General features: G+C 38.2%; 1 pseudogene across 1 annotated transcript in view; it reads right to left on the bottom strand.

Annotated features, from left to right (window-relative positions):
- Positions 1-10,602: 10,602 nt before the first annotated feature.
- LOC308439812 (peptidyl-prolyl cis-trans isomerase D-like) overlaps positions 10,603-17,014 on the bottom strand; it is a 59,479-nt pseudogene continuing 53,067 nt past the window's right edge. Inside the window, exon 4 of the transcript in view lies at positions 10,603-11,610. The product of the transcript in view is annotated as a peptidyl-prolyl cis-trans isomerase D-like (transcript). The remainder of the gene's footprint in view (positions 11,611-17,014) is intronic.

The following is a 17,014-nucleotide window of genomic DNA, read 5'->3' as shown; positions in this document are numbered from 1 at the left end:
GAATGTATTTGAAAATAAGTTGCCTGCACAGTACAGGAACTGGCAGAATAGCCTAAAGCATCAGAAATGATGCCGTCTTTTTATTTTGAAATTATTATGATTAGAACATTACAATGAAAGTAACCAGAGAATAATGACTTCACACACTCACATAAGGCTGGTAGTTCATTTGGTGTGTCATCTGTCAAAGTCAGGTAATTTCCATTGGAGTGGGTGTTTGTATTAAATCAGGAGAGCAGTTTACAGACCAAGCAATCCATTAATGTCATGGAACAAAAGAAAATTATATACACAATGTATTTTAGACAGGCAAACCATGCCACTAATAATTTTGAGAAGAATTAAATATTTCTCTGTGACTATATTACATGCTGTGGCCACAGTCATGGCTGCACATTGGTTGCTGCTATAGGCAAAACTTTAGTAAAATAAAATCTATAGCCACACAAATGTGTGAACATGTGTATGATATGTGTGTGAGTGTGTGTGCAGGTGTGTGTGTATATATGTGTGTGTATGAGAGTGTGTGTGCAGGTGTGTGTGTGTATGTGTGTCATGTATGTACTCATAGGAATGTGTGAACCTGTGCATATTTTATGTCCCTAGATTCATTCTGTGTATAAACTTCATAAACTTTAATTCTAGTGCTGGTTTTCTACAAGCTTATACACACATAAACACAAACACACAAGCATACACATGCATACAAACACATGCACACACATGTAAATATACTCCCACATATACACATGTGTATACTCGCTCAAACACACACACTTACAAACACATATACATATATACATACATATTCACACAAGTATATACTCTCAGATAGTATAGTTAAACATGCAGATTTCTCTTGGCCCTCTTAATGAAAGACAATTATATGTAATAGCTTTATGATACTACTCTAATGTTCCAAGTTAATTTTATAATGTATATGTTACCATATTTGAGATCTTCCTGGTTAATTGTACACCTTTTTAAATTTGAGACAGAATTTTTCAATTTACCTATAGACAATCATTTTTTTTTTTGCTGGCTACTCAATGATCCTCAGGGATCCTTTTATCTCTGCCCTTCTCCCAGAACTATGGTTATAGACATGTCAATATCGGGTATATGCTGGGGATCTAAACTTACGTACTCTTGTTTTCACCATAGGCGATTTACCAACTAAGCATCTTTCTAGCACTTATGGGCACAAACATTTTCACATGCTAGCTCATGTCTGAAGCAAGTATGTTAAAATAGGAACATATGGACTTTTCACGCCTTGTTATGGCAAGGCTACAGGTAAAACTCAATAAAACATGGAAATAATGGTAGATCACTCAGGGCTTGACAGCATCAAGTTAAAAGGGAAAGAGGAAGATCATTACATACTGTTGGACAAAGAAAAATCAGAAAAATGAAAAAGGTCTGGAAAACAATTCTTCATTTTATGGTTAAAAGTATGAAGAAATTATACTACTTCCTCTTTTTTTTACATACAGTTAACCATATCTAAGACAGTTTTGAAATACTATGAACAAAATTCTTAACACACATGTCAGTTCTCTAGGGCCAACTAGAGTTTTCATTGTACTTTTCAGTGAACATGAGTTATGAGTCCCATTATCATATTCTATCACACAAGAGTAAAGATACAATCCACAGACCATATGAGGATCAAGGAGAAGCAAGACCAAAATGTGGATGCATCAGTCCTTCTTAGAAGGGTGAATAAAATATTCATGAGAAGAAATCATGAGGGACAAAGATTGGAGCAGAGACTGAATGAAAGACCACCCAAAGACTGCCCCACCTGGGGATACAGCCACCAAACCCAGTCATTATGACTGATGCCAAGAAGTGCTTGCTGACAGGAGCCTGATATAGATGTCTCCTGAGAGACTCTGCCAGATCCTTACTAATACTGATTAAGAGTCTTGCAGCTAACCATCAGATTGATCATGGGGACACTAATGGAGGAATTAGAGAAAGGACTGAAGGAGCTGAAGGGGTTTGCAACCCTATTGGAAGAACAATAATATCAACCAATTAGACCCTCAGAGCTACTAGGGATGAAACCACCATCCAAAGTGTACACACTGGGGGTCCCATGACTCCAGCTGCATATGTAGTAGAGGATGGCATTGTCTGGTATCAGTAGGAAGAAAAGCCCTTGGTCCTGTGAAGGCTTGTTTTCCCAGTGTAGGGAAATGTCAGGGTGTAGAGGTGTGGGAATGAGTGGGTGAGAGGGGAACATCCTTATAGAAGCAGGGAGATGGGAATGGGAGAGAGAGTAACCTGGAAAGGGATAACATTTGAAATGTAAATACACAAACTATCCAGTAAAAATGATGAAAAAGAGTAAAATACATTAATATATCATAATCTTTGTAGTTGTGATGTCAGTAGGAATTTAATGTGCCTTTTGGCATCTCTGAGATACTTTGGATGGTTCTGAAGTTGAAAGTTCCTTGAAGAAGGATTGGACAGTTTGTCGATTCGGTTGACTTGGAGATAAAGCATCTCATTATTACTCTGTGTATTATCTTGGTTAGTTTTAATTGACAACTTGACACAGCCTATCACCCTAGCTTTCTCTTTAGTTACTGCTTGAGTTCCTTCACTGATTTTCATCAGTAATTGACTGTCATATGAAATCAGGAGCGGAAATAAATCCTTTCTCTCCCAAAGGTGCTTCTGTACAGAGTGTTTCAAGACTGCAACATATATACAAACTAATACAAAAATTGACATAGGAGCAGTGGGCTACTACTGTGGTAGATCTGCTCATGCTGCTTTGTGGAGAGGGTTGAGGACATGTTTGGAACTCTGAGCTAGAAAACCTTTAGAGGGCTCAGACTTCAATTCCCTGGGCTGTAGGACATTGTGAGCCAAAAGTGTTGCGAGAAATGTTCATTCTGGAGGCACAGTTTGTGACATTTCAGAAGGAAGTTCAAAAAAGTCTCGAAGACTTTATTGGGAAATTTTATATGGTATTTTTGAATTAAGAGTCTGTGGTTTCTGGTAATTCTGGGGATGAAGACTCAGCTTCAGGAACAAGAAATAAAAGCTATGAAAGAGCAACTCTTTGTGCTTTGCTAGCAGAATGGATGCTTGTCAGCTGTGTCTGAAAAAGGCCTACATTCTTTATGTAACATCTTCTAAAACTTGTTTTTTCAGGATCAGCTTGCAGAACCTGTGAGCAGAGAGACTAATGCTTCATCTCAATCAATGTTGACAATGGGTAAGAGCATCCCACCTGGTACTAGTCTTGAAAATGTGAGAAATGCAAGTTTGATGGGGTCACAGAGACAGTGTGTTGTTGAGGCAGAGACCATGTGGCAGAGTAGAAATGCCCGAAGAAAGGCCAGGAGATGCTATTGGTAAATGTAAATTCTAAATGGTAATGGAGACCCAGGATATTAGAGTTGCCAGTACCATGGGGCATCTATAAAAAGGGTACTGTGGTGGTTTATATATGGGAGTGACCCTTTTTTGGGGTGTGGCGTTGTTGAAGTAAGTGTGGCCTTTTTGGAGGAAGTATGGAAGTATGTCACCAAGGGTGTAGGCTTTGAGATCTTTCTTCTATCTGAGGATGCTAGTCTCCTGTTTGCCTTCAGAACAAGATGTTAAACTCTCAGCTCCCCCGAATCATGCCTGCCTGGATGCTGCCATGCTCCTGCCTTGATGATAATGAACTGAAACTCTGAACCTGTAAACCAGTCCAAATTAAATGTTATTCTTATAAAAGTTGCTTTGGTCATAGTGTCTGTTCACAGTAGTAAAACCCCAAGACAGTAAGGCTTAATTAGATGTACTAAGTCTAAGAGATAAGCGATATGTTCTGTGTGATGTCATAGACAGTTAGGGAGGCTATCCAATCCTTTTGAGACTTAAAGGGCTATGAATAATTCCCAGATATTGGACTTTTTGCTGGAGAATTTGATTTAAACTGTTGGACTTGGGGGCTTTGATTTTATTTATTTTTAATTTTTATAATTTTTCTTTCTTAAATAAGAAAATCTCCATGTCTTATATATATATTTTTTACAGAAGTCCAGAGTTAAGAGATTTTGAAGTTTTAAAAGATGCTGGGACAAGAAAATATTTTAATAAAAGACTTACCTGATTAAAGAAAAATAGATGTTGGGTAGAACTGTGTAAAGAGCATGGGACTCTAAATATTTGTGCTATATTTTCCATTATATTGTTAATATAAGATGCTGAGGAAAGGCTATGGTTCAACACTGGCATATTTGTTAGTTGAGCTGACAAGTGGTAGAGTTTCCCTGCTACTTTTCAGTCTGACATAACCTAGCATCCCCTGGAAAAAGAATTGTCTAGATCAGAATGGCCTGTAGGTAAGACTGCGGTCCATTATTTTGAGTACTGATTTATTTTGGAATGCCCAGTACACTGGGAATGGTACTATCCTCAGTCAGGGGATTTGGAGCTGCAGAAGAAAGCTGAGACTAAACCAAACAGCAAGCCACCAAGCAGCCTTCATCCTCGGTTTCTGCCCCAAGTTCCCACCTTGAGCCCCTGCCCTGGCTTTCCTCCATGATGACCATTACTGAAAGTGTAAGATGAAATAAACAAACCTTATCTCCTCCGAGGTGGTTTTTTTTTTTTTGGGGGGGGGGGGCAGAATGTTTTATAATGACAACAGAAAACAAAGTAGAACAGGCACCCCATGAAAACAAATATGTTTCTAAATCTGGTGTCCAAAATCTGCCCAATATAAATGTTCACACTGTAAAGCACTCAGCACAGTGGTCAGCACAGTACATACAATGCACTCATTTGTTGAATCAAAATTAAGTGGGTTCAATTTCCTAAAAGCTGGAGAATACTAAGTGTTTATTGATAGTGTGGTAGAGGGAGTGGGATAGCAAGTGGAACATGGTCTGTTGCTATTTTAGATTCCCCCGTGCAGAGGTAGCTCTTTTATAATACAGATTTATATTCACTAAATGTGGAGATGACAATTTCCACAACAAAGCACTTGGGAGGTCTGCCTGCCAGGTTTTCCTCAGCAGTTTGCTTTGGTACGTGCTATACTCACCTCTTAACATACACTCTTAATTTGTAGTGACAAAGCACTAAATTAACAGGCTGGGTCAGCGTTCTGTTCAGAACCTAACCCCTTTTATGAGATGAAGAGTGAGCCTTTGGGGAAGTGTCAGTTCTAGTGACCCATGTTGCATTAACAAGACGAAGAACTGCCTCTCTCACGGCAGACTTTTAGAATGGAAGTGTGAGTCTTTCAGAGCAGATTGAACTGGGACCTCACAGCAACATGGCTAACAAGCATGGGACAATATACATTCAAGTTGCATGAGGAAAAGTAGATGTAGTCTTAGTAAGTGCTTTTTTTTTTTTTTTTTTTTTTTTGTTAACATCTATGGAATGGTAGAATGTCTCTTTGTCTAGATGAAGACTTAATTTTCAGGGAACCTTATTGCTCATTTCAGTGCTGAGTGAAAAATACAGAGATATGTCTTACAGTCTGTGCCTTCAAGTGTCCATAGCTCCTTAACTCCCAACATCCTCCAGTGGGGATGGTGTGTTGGGGTTGGCTCACCTGCACCAATGAGCTATTCTTAAGCTCACAGCTGATTGTTTCCTCTGGATTTTCAGCATTGTGTGGTTCTGGTTGAGTGTGTAATAACACATGTAAACTATTACAGCATCAGTCAGAATGTTCACACTTAAGCACCCTGGACCCTTGTCCTTAGTTTTTACAGTTTCCTTGCCTTAGAATGCCACAGTTAATTCGAATGTCTGTTTCCACTTCTCGTTGTTGCTTTCTTCTTTTCACAAAGCAGGGTGAACTTATGTTTCTTTCCTGCCTTTAATTCATGGCTAAATAACTCATCTCTTTCCAGTGCAAGCTCATATTTAATTGTTTGCAGGGATTGAGGCTTCATTATCCATATCTGCTGAGAGATATCTTGGTTGCTTGTAAGGGTTGGCAAGTTTGAATAATCCTACATTAAACACCTCCATCTCCTGTGATTCTTTGGGTGGTCATGCAATTTTAACTTTCTTAGGCAGACATGTGTTATATGCTGGATTGTGTGATCAGAAGAGACTGCTCAGTTGTCTTCCATAAGATGGTGCTGGTTTGCTTTACACTCCCTTCAGCAAGGAAGGAGAGTTCCTGTTGTCAGGACTGGCTATTTGCCTTGCATCCTCTTTGAAACTACAGCTCTTGGTGATCGAATCTCACACAGCATTGATTTCAGCTGTTACCATGACAGTGTTACAGTTGGGTCATTATCTCACTTCTGCCACAATTTTATGTGTAACTTTCCAGAAGCTGTGAATTTTGCCTAAAAATACAATATTCCATGACAAGAAATCATTATGTTCCCTCGTAGAAATCAATTCCTTATTATAGTGTCTGGGGAGAGTTAAGCATAGAGAAATGCCATTGTTTTTACAGTTAACAACATCCCAAACAATAACCCATCAAAGTAATATTAATTGAAATAAGTACGGAATAAGTTATATACTAACAACTACCAGGCCTTCTCCTATATAGAAGAGGTGGAATGATGGACAATAAAATGTCACAGACTCTCCCTTTGTGAGCTTCAGTTTGACAAAGAAGATAGACTTTAATACAACAACCACACCAATGAGCCTATAATTAAATGTATAATTAATTGGGTGTGATGGTTTGGATATGGTTGACTCAGGGAGTGGCACTATTAGGAGATGTGGCCTTATTGTAGGGTGTGTCACTGTGGGTATGGGCTTTAATACCCTCGTCCTTATTTCCTGGAAGCCAGTTTTTTCCTGTTTGCCTTCATAAGTAGAACTATCAACTCCTCCAGCCCCATGTCTGCCTGGACACTGCCATGCTTTCCACCTTGATAATGGTCTGAACCACTGAGCCTGTAAGTCTTCCTCCATTAAATGTTGACTTTTATGAGTTGACTTGGTCATGGTATCTCTCTATGGCAGTAAAACCTTACGACATTGGGTCAAGGAAAATACAGGAATTTAAGAATGTATATCATAAGGAGACCTTTCCTGATTCCACTGTGTGTTATACACAGTAGAAGAGGGGGTGGGTCCAGGGAACAGGAGAAAAACTTCTCCCAATGTGTTAAAATTTTGAGTGTGAGGTGTGGTAAAGTGGATCTCATGATAATCTGTCCACATTCTGTCTTCATCATCCAGGCATCCCTGGCCCATCTGCTGATGATAGAGGCTGCTGATGGACAGCCATTTCTCTCCGATTAATTGTTCTCTAACTTGGGGAACTATATCTTTTGAAATTACATCTCTTCTCTCTTGAAGGAGAATTTGTCTGTATCAGGTTTGGACGTCCTAAGAAAGTACCTACCCTCTTGTCTATGGCATGAGTTGATACTACATTTTAAATTTGCTTTGTCTGCTGTCCAGTTTGGTTTCTTATGCTTCCTTCTAACTCTACTTGCTCCATACATTTCTACCCAGAATTTTCCACCCCAGTCTCTTTTTAGGTTGTTTAACTAAAAATGATTAGTACTAGGGGGCCCTAGAAAGTAACAACTAATTAAATTTCATGAGAGCTTTTTTATACTGCTGCTTAGTAATGAGGACATATGAAGTGTTGAGTGGATTGGCCCTGGCAGGAATATGGGTGTAAATTTTTAAATGTTTACCCATGATAGACTTGAAATAAAGTAGTAGGTCACTTGAACATGTGTGTATGCACTGCCCCATGCAAAATTCTTTGACATTTAAAAGGGAGAAAAGGGCATTTACTTATTAAATGCTATTGATACATTCATCTTTTTTTTAATCATGAAAAGAGATGAGCAAAGGCTCATAGTGACTATTAATTCATCCATTTTAGTAATATTTTAACCCAAGGAACCTAATCTACAGTCAAAGGTAAAAAAGGTGGAGATCTCCAACTAGAACTTAATCATAGGTAAAGTGCCTATTCATAAATAATTTAATTCTGAGCCCCATTAGGTCTCCTTATCAGAATCAGGCCCACACTGAGGAGTGTGACCCGAGAAAGACAAGAACATATGCAGGGGGTTCAAGGTTGCAGGCTTTGAAGTCAGAATTCATCTATATTGCTAAGTCTATAGAATATAGAAAGTCTGTCTGATTAGGACAGTGTTCCCTGTAGTCCATCCTCCTCTTCTTGCTTGTGCATGATGACTTTGTAGGGGGTTTAAGTGAAACAGACATATCATACTTTGGGACAAACTTATATAAAAGCAAGTGAATGAGGATGGAGGGGATGCTGTAGCACTTTATGCACAGCATCCTCTCCCTCGTCAGCTGTGAACACTCCTTCTGCCAGGTCACAATTGCACCATCTTTCTGCTTCTCCTCTGGGATGGATTTGATGGAGACATTTCATTTTTGCTGAATCTTCCAAGGTCTCTATACCTGCATGTTGTCTGACTGTGAGGCCTCTGTGTTTATGACTATCTGCTGCAGGAAGATGCTTCTCTTGAGATAGCTGAGCAAGGCACTGATCTGTGAGCTAGGAGTATAACAGAATGTCATTAGGGGTCTTTTATTGCCATATATATAATATATATGTTACTATATATACTATATATAATTATACTATGTTTTATATATATATATATATATATATATATATATATATATATATATATATATATATATATATAAACAGTATTATTTTATTATACCCTAGGTCCCTGGGCTATCTAGTTTAAGTTTCTTGGTCACCCAAGCAGTGCCAGACATGAATACCGCTTACAGGGAATGTCCACTGGACACCAGGAACAGCAATAATTTAATTTTGATCCCTTTCCTGAGGAAGGTTCTAATAATGGCTGCTTGTGAACAGGCAGCTCTGTCTGTCCCTTGGAAAGCCCTGAATGACTCTCTCAGTTTCTGAGTTCTTTATGGAGATGAAGAAGCCTTACGCAAGAACATACTGCAATCCGTTTTATTTGCCACTGTTTCTCATCTGTTTCCTCTCAGGTGTAAACTGAAAATGATCCCCTGTGGTGGTCCTGGGAGCTTATCATTTATCAGATTCATGTAGTAGTAGTAGTAATAAGTAGGACCATTGAAAGACTACAAGAATTCATAAAGGGAATTCAAATGGTCATCTATAGACCAGGAAGAAAGCTTTTATGAGGAACAAGATTGCTTGGTACATTGACCATTAACATTTACTCTTTAGTAGTGTGTTATCAGTTTCTTGTTATTAGTTTCTGTTGTTTAAGACAATTTTGTAGTTTGTTTGTTTGTTTTGTTTTATGGAAGCATAAATCCAATGTATTATTCAGATGGTTATCAGAAAACTCAATTTAAGACAAGACTTAAGATGTGAAAGAAACAGTTGCCTACATGAATCTAGCACAAAGACATTTTGAAGTATTATGTACTGAAGGGTAGTTCTAACAATAACCTAAGAGAAATAGTAACAGTAAGAGATGATTTGGTGAGGACTTGTGCTCATATATTGTTATGAAAAATGCTTTTCATACCAAAGTTTTTCTCTTACCAGTGTTAAAGCTACTGAAAGATGGCTTCATTAATCATTTTTTTTCTGCAACTGCAACTAATACCTGAGGTTCAGGAAATTATAATTAATTAATTATACATATTAATTAATTAATTAATATAAATTATATATATTTTCATTCATATTCTCAGAGATTTTAGGCCTTGAACCTATAGCACTACAGTTTTGATTTGATAATGACATAGGCTGTCATGGTAAGAGTAGGGGATAGAAAAGATGTGCTCATGTTATATATCATTCAGGAAACAAGGAGACAGGGGCTAGGACTCCAGTATTTTCTTCTAATGTGTATTCAGTGATCCAACTTTTCTCATCAGGCACCAACAACCTTGTAATATCATGACATGCTGTCAACCAAACTTTTAGCATAACTGTGTCCAGGAGAACAATTGAAATGAAAACCATGATCGTATTCTTCTGGCTCTCAAAGGTTCATGTTTATCTATTCTGTCTATCTATCCTGTTTATCCTGTCTGTCTGTCTATTTATCTATCTATCTATCTATCTATCTATCTATCTATCTATCTATCATCTATCATCTATCTATCTATCTATCATCTATCATTTATCTATACAAATCATATATGTCAAAGATACAATAGTAAAAGCTAACCATTATCATGTTAAGAGAAAAAGAAAGAGCAAAAAGCCTATCTCTTGAACTGTCTCTACCCACTGCCTGTATCTGTCTTGGCAGGCATTCCATGTTCCTGGCATCTATTTTCCTGGGGTTTCCATGACAGCTTTGTCACACTTCCATTCCTTCATGTATTATCCAGCCAAGGGAAACTTGCACAGAATCTGACCCAGGTTTTAAGATTTTTCCATTGAAATCCGAATTGAAGTTTCAATTAAACAGTGGTGCTTTTATTTTTTTCACTGTATTTCGTATCACTTTATTAAGTAGGAACCTATGTCAGCACTGCCATGTAAACAATGACAAAGATGAAGGGAAACACATTAAGGATCATGTAGATAGTAATATACATTGCCCTTTATATAATCAATGTATAATAGTTAAGGAAAGTTTATTCCTTATTCAGCAACCATTTTCACTGCCTTCTGTTTTTCTTTCTGTGCCTTTATCATTTGTTAGACTTAAAGCAACTCTGCCCGGCTACTCTATCTCCTGGTGCTACCTCCTGCTCCTTCTTAGGATCAGCCAATGCGTGTAAATATTCTTTTAATTCTTGCCATCCTTGCTCATTTCGGTACAGTGCTTTAGTATTTAAAGGGTCCATTTTAAGAGTCTCCAAGCAGCTGTCACTTGCCCCCTGCCAATTTGACATCTTCAATTTCCAAGCAACAATATTCAGCACACAACTTAAGGCTCTAGGTTGCAGTCTGGATATATCTGCCTCCTCAATAACAGCCTTTGAATTATCCACGTATCTTAAAATCTTTGCATATTTTTTATAGTCATCTCCCAGTTCTGAGACTTGAAAAAAGTGTTTTCCAATGCTTTCTAAGTCTTCAGATATTCATAAAAGTTTATTGCCATCTTTTAAATCTATATATGAATCCTTGGGGAAATCTGGATGACTGTCACCAGAGCCATCTTTGGGGAACATTCCCCAGTCTCCTCCACTTTCAATTCTCCACATTCTACAATAACACACAATTTGGTAGGGTTTCCACCATTCACATCTACATTTTCAAGCATCCTTGTCACACCTAGTCCTTTTTACTAGTTGACCAAAAACTATATGTTTCCCATTCAAATGAGAACTTGGAACTGTTGTGATAAAAAACTGAGAACATCAGCAAACCCTCCTGATCATGCTTATAATGAAAATTCTCATCTTTAAAGTTCTCACCATAAATACTTTCTCTACCTATCCCATTGTGATTTGAGAAGTAATCACCCTGAATCATAAATTTCTTAATAATTCAGTAGAAAAGATATCCTTTAAAGTGTAGAATTTTCTCAGTTGTGGATCCAGTGTCCTTTTCTCTTATACACAGTGCATGAAAATTTTCTGCAGCTTTGAGAGCAATATCTGCAAACAATTGTAAAACAATTGGTCCAACTCACTCCCCGTTGGTGTCCATGTCAAAGAAGACTTGTGGGTTCTTGGAATCATAGGGCTTGGCTACATAGGGACATCTTTACTTCAGGTGCTGGAAAGCCGGACACTTTTGTTAGAGGGATTCAAATTGTGCCAAACATCCTGGTTGCTGTAGGATATTTGCATAGGCTCCCTTGAACCACGGATCCAGAAACATCTCACTGCATAAATAGCCAAACAAGACAAAACAACCCCAAGTTAACAGTTCTTTAAGTTTTGTTTCCAGGTTGTCTCTTCTCAACTCTAAGTCTTTGAAATAAATTTGTAGCCTTGCATCTGTGAGGATATGAACCAATCATATCTTGCTAATTTCTGAGAGTTCTGCAACTCATCTTTATGGATACAAATAACTTGGCTTTTTGTAATTGCATCAACCTCCACACCCTTATTAGATACAACTGAAACATACCCTTTTCTGGCCAATCTATATGTTTTCAAGTCCTTTCTTGTCTATCCATATGCTCGCTTCAAATTTGGCTAAGAGCAGCCAGCAATACCCATGTCACTGTCTGAGAGATTTTCTGGTTTAAAGTCTTGAACAGGTAAATTAGTTTATCACACAATGTGAATTTGGATCTATAAGAAGTCTCATGGCATGAGTGAAATGTCAAGATGTTTTTTGAGTGTGTAGAGTTTATTATCTATATGAATGGTTTCTGTACCAATTTCCAACACAACCCTCACTAGATCTGAAGCTTTGTGAGCACAGCTTAAGTGGCAGTAAAAACACATTTCTATTAACACCTGGCCTTCTGACTCCTCACCAGATTTTCCCAACGAAATCTATACAATTGATATTGAGAGGTTTCTGTGTGGCAAAGGACACTGTCATTCAGACAAAGCAACAGCCTGTAAAATGGGAAATAATTTTTACCAACTACACATCTGATAGAGGACTAATATCCATAAAATTAAAAAGGAAAAAACATAAAGAAAGCTAATAATCCTATTACAATGGGGTAAGGATTTAAATAGAATTCTCAAAAGAGGATACTCAAATCACAGAGAAACATTTAAAGAAATGTTCAACATCCTTAGCCATCAGGGAAATGCAAATTAAAACAACTTTCAGATTCTATTTTACACCTGTCAGATTAGCTAAAATCAACAAAATAAGTGACAGATTATTTTGACAGAAGTGTGGAGTAAGAGAAACACTTCTTCACTTTTGGAGGGAATGAAAACTTATGCAGAAAAATTATACCATAGTGGTGCTCCAGGAAGATGGGAATAAATCTACATCAAGATTTAACTATACTACTCTTGGACATATTCTCCAAGGATACTTCATCTTACAACAGAAACAATTGCCCATCCATGTCAATACCTACTCTGTTTATAATAACCAGAAATTAAAAACAACATAGATGTCCCTCAATAGGAAAATGAATGAAAGAGTGTGGTACATTTACAAAGTGGAGTATTTACTCAGCCATTAAAAAAAATCATGAAAATTTTAGGTAAATAGTAGAAGTAAAAAAGAAAGTTATCCCAAGTAAGGTATCCAGATTTAGAAAAACAAATATAGTGTTTATTTTCTTATATGTGACTATGAGCTGCTAACAAGCAAACTATATCAATAGAAACATAGAAGTTAGGTATACAGTAAGTGACTTGGTTGAATTCGACTTTGGGGCCTTGCTGAGTAAAATCCTCAATCTTTTGGTGGAATCTTAATATCTTGATCATCAGGTACAGAAAGATTGGTCATTCCAGGATGGAAAAGGGGGAAACAGCCTAACATTCAAACCCAGCTCGCTCCATCCCAGAAGTTTTAGCACAGAGTTCTATCTCCAGCATCTTTCACTTGGTTTGGTGTAACATTCCCATAACCCCAGTGCTGGGAGGGGGACGCAGGAGGATTGGAAATTCTTAGCCTTGGCTACATAGCAAGTTTGACGCTGGTTGTGTTGTAAAAGGACTTACCCTTAAAAGGTAACATTGAGAGAGGAAGGGAAGAAGATAAGTTGGGCCCCCTAATAACAAGGAGCAATTTTCAAGTTTTCCATCACTTTGTAATAGAACTCACTGTAGATTAAATCAGAAATACACAGAAATGTGGGAGCATTCCGATCCAGATGCAATGTGCGGAAGGGTCATGTCATAGAGACTTGATTGATGCTTACACATGCAGGTCCTGTGCTCCTTTTCTCTCAGGGAGATGCTGTGTGTCCTCTGACTCTACCTGCCACCAGCTTCTCTAACAAGTTTTGGTCCACAGTTCTACCATAGTTCTAACCTGCCCGCCCTGTGTCTACTTTTCATGTTGGTTCTGTGTTCTGTTGCTCTGCTGAAATAATTGATCTTAAGAATTTCTTGGTGGAGTCTGTAGGTGTGACATTACAGAATTATGTCCTCTGCAAACTAGGGCTCTGATGTGTTTCCTTTTCATTTCTTTCACGTACCGCTTAGACTCTATGTAGAATATTGAATGTGGGCGTGGAGACAGTGACAACCTTTTGTTCCAGATTTTAGTAAGGAGAGTTTGATTTTTTTTCCATTTAGTGCAATATTGGATATTGGTTTGTAATGCACAGTCATTATATTGAGATCCGTCTCTTCTTTTCCAAGTATCTCTGGGGCTATGCATCATCAAGGGACACTTAAGGATTTTAGTGTATAAACTGAGATGGCCCTGCAGTTTCTGTCCTTGAGCCAATCTATTTGTATCACCGGGTTTTTTTTTTTTTTTTCCTCTTGGATTCTGTTGCAAGTATTTCATGAGTAATTTTTGCACCTTTCTTCATCAATAAATCTGAATTTTCTTAGGTCACCTTTGGGTGAGTTTGTTCTAACCATAAATTGATGAGTAAAAGGTTGTGTTGTAGCATTTTCCTCCATGCTTAAAACATTCTACTTTGCAGGGAAGCTCTTAGAGCAGGAGGTAAATAAATAACTCAAAACAGCTTCAGGAAATTCCTGGAACTGATCACGTTCATTAGCTCCCTCCCTCCCAATAGTAAACAGTGAAGACAATCACTCTCAGATAAGGCAAGATGACCACACCGAGTCCAGCCCAGATGCCAGGAAAAACAGGAGAAAAACAGAAATGCCAAGCATCCAGAATATAAACACACCAGCTATGCAGCCTCAACAACAAAAGGCAGAGAGCAACAGAGGTGCCTGGAACAGAATCAGGCCGACCGAACTTTCTGGAATGGACACTCTTCATTCTGCTGAGTCACCTCGGGCTGTGCAGTGTGCTCCAACTTGGCAGCCTTTGTGAGCTGTCAGTGGGCTTTGGTCATGCCTCCAACATTGAGTCATTTCTGCTCCTGTAATCAACCACTCACCCATATTCCTGTAAGTAATCCCAATAAAACTCATCTATTGGTTCACCAAAAAAAAAAAAAAAAAAAAAAAAAAAAAAAAAAGAAGGGACAGATAGATATTTCTAGTAAAGAGAAACAGAATAGATCTTTATAGAGGGATTTGGGATGCTGAAACAGGAAAGTCAAATGAGGATGGAGAGGGGCAAGGGAGATAATATGTGGAGAGACAGCTAAAAAGGGGCCATTTGATGGGTATGTACAGACAGTAGAAACCTCATAAAATATATACATATATTAAGGTGGTCTACCTGAAATCACCAAATGATGGTAGAGACAGACTTCCAACTGTTCTTCTCCTGTCACCAATACTTGGATAGGGTTATGTCTAATCAAGTTGTGGCCAAAGGAGTCCAGTGAGAATTCTCAAATAACCCAGGCGGTAGTCAAGACAATAGGTTGTCCTCTATAAAATGACAGCAAGGCTCATTGCTGAAGACAATACCCACCACCCACACAACTTACTGAACATGGAAAAATTGAGCTGGTGCCTACATAGACCCTTCAGCCCTATGTATTAGCATAATTTTTAATACAAGAAAGCACTCCATATGCTACCAAAAGAAATGAGTAAACACCAACATAGCCACAAGCTCTTTGATCTACTATGGTGCCCTGCCTGCAAGATACAATGGTGACAGTGCTTGGGAGAATAACCAACAAAAACTTGATTTGACTTAAGGCATGTTCAATGAAAGAGGACCCATACTGCACACAGTATGGATGACCAAGAATCTGAGAATAGAATGCTCAGGGTAGAATCAAACAGTACCATTCTAAAAGAAACATGGAGCAATAAAATAACCCCTAATGACATTCTGCTATACTCATAGATCAGTGCTCCGCCATCTCCAGAGAAACTTCCTCCTGCACCAGATGAGAATAAATACAGAGACCCACAGTCAGACAGTATGTATCGTGTGAAACTTTGGAACACTCCACCCTAAATGCAATGGCTCTATCAAATCTCCCTTCAGGACTCAGGAAACTCCACAGAAGAGAAGCAGAAGGAGTGGAATTCCAGAGAGGATCAGAACTCCAAGAGAACAAATTCCTTAAATCAACATGAGCAAAGCTCACAGGAACTCACAGGGACTAAGCAACATTTACAGAGCATGCACAGTTTTACTCCATGCCCTCTGCACTCAATGTTATACCTCCCAGTTAGTGTTCTTATGGGGTTCCTGAGTCTGTGAAAGAGTGGGTCTCTGATTTCTGTGCTTTCTCTTGGGTTCTTTTCCCTCTGTCTGTTTTGGTTTAATTGCGACATGTAAGATTTTATTTTATTTTATTATCCCTTAGTAGCTTTTTTGTTTTCTAATGGGAGAAAGGGAGTGGACCTGGTTGGGAGAAGAGGTGAAGAGGAACTTGGAGGAGTAGAGGGAGAGTCAGCTTTAATCAGTATATACTATGTGAGACAGAAATCTATTTTCAACATAAGGGTAAAAAAGGAAAAGGAACATAACTGTATCTGTGGGGAACTGGTCTTTGTGTATCATGAAAGTGCTTAAAATCCATCACTCCACTTCTGATTTTACATTACGTCATTCAAGAGCGCAAAAACAGGCTTATTGTAATGTCAGTAATATGTTACGTTTTTCTCCATGGTAAAAATTTTACCCATAGAAAATTCATGCTCTACCTAATGGAAGGGCTGTAGAGATGAACACGGGTACTCAGCATTGTTCTCCTGTGTGCTAAACCTTTCCTCTTCAACCAGTGTTCATTAGCCACGAAGTGGCTTACCTACCCTCCCAGCCACCAGTGAATACTTAATATTACTCGGTTCAGGGTTTATATACGTGCTTTAGTGATTAGGAGTTATTTTCTTTTCCTTCAATAGAATTATTATTTTCATATATTGTTGAAGAACGTATCAATCTCTGGTTTTCAATACATATTTGATTTAGTATAAACTTGGGGCTTCAGACATGCCTGGCTAATGTTTAAGAAAAGTTAGCTACTTTTAGAGGCCCCCATACTTCCATCTGTGAGGATGGATCAAAAGCCCGGAGCCTTAAGCTTTGCTGTGAGACATTTAGCCTGATACGTTTGTCTAGTTTAGAGAAAAAGACATTGATAGTTACACAATCCTACTT

Source organism: Micromys minutus (genome assembly GCF_963924665.1).
Source record: "Micromys minutus genome assembly, chromosome: 30".
NCBI lineage: Eukaryota > Metazoa > Chordata > Mammalia > Rodentia > Muridae > Micromys > Micromys minutus.
This window is presented reverse-complemented; position numbering and strand designations above follow the sequence as displayed.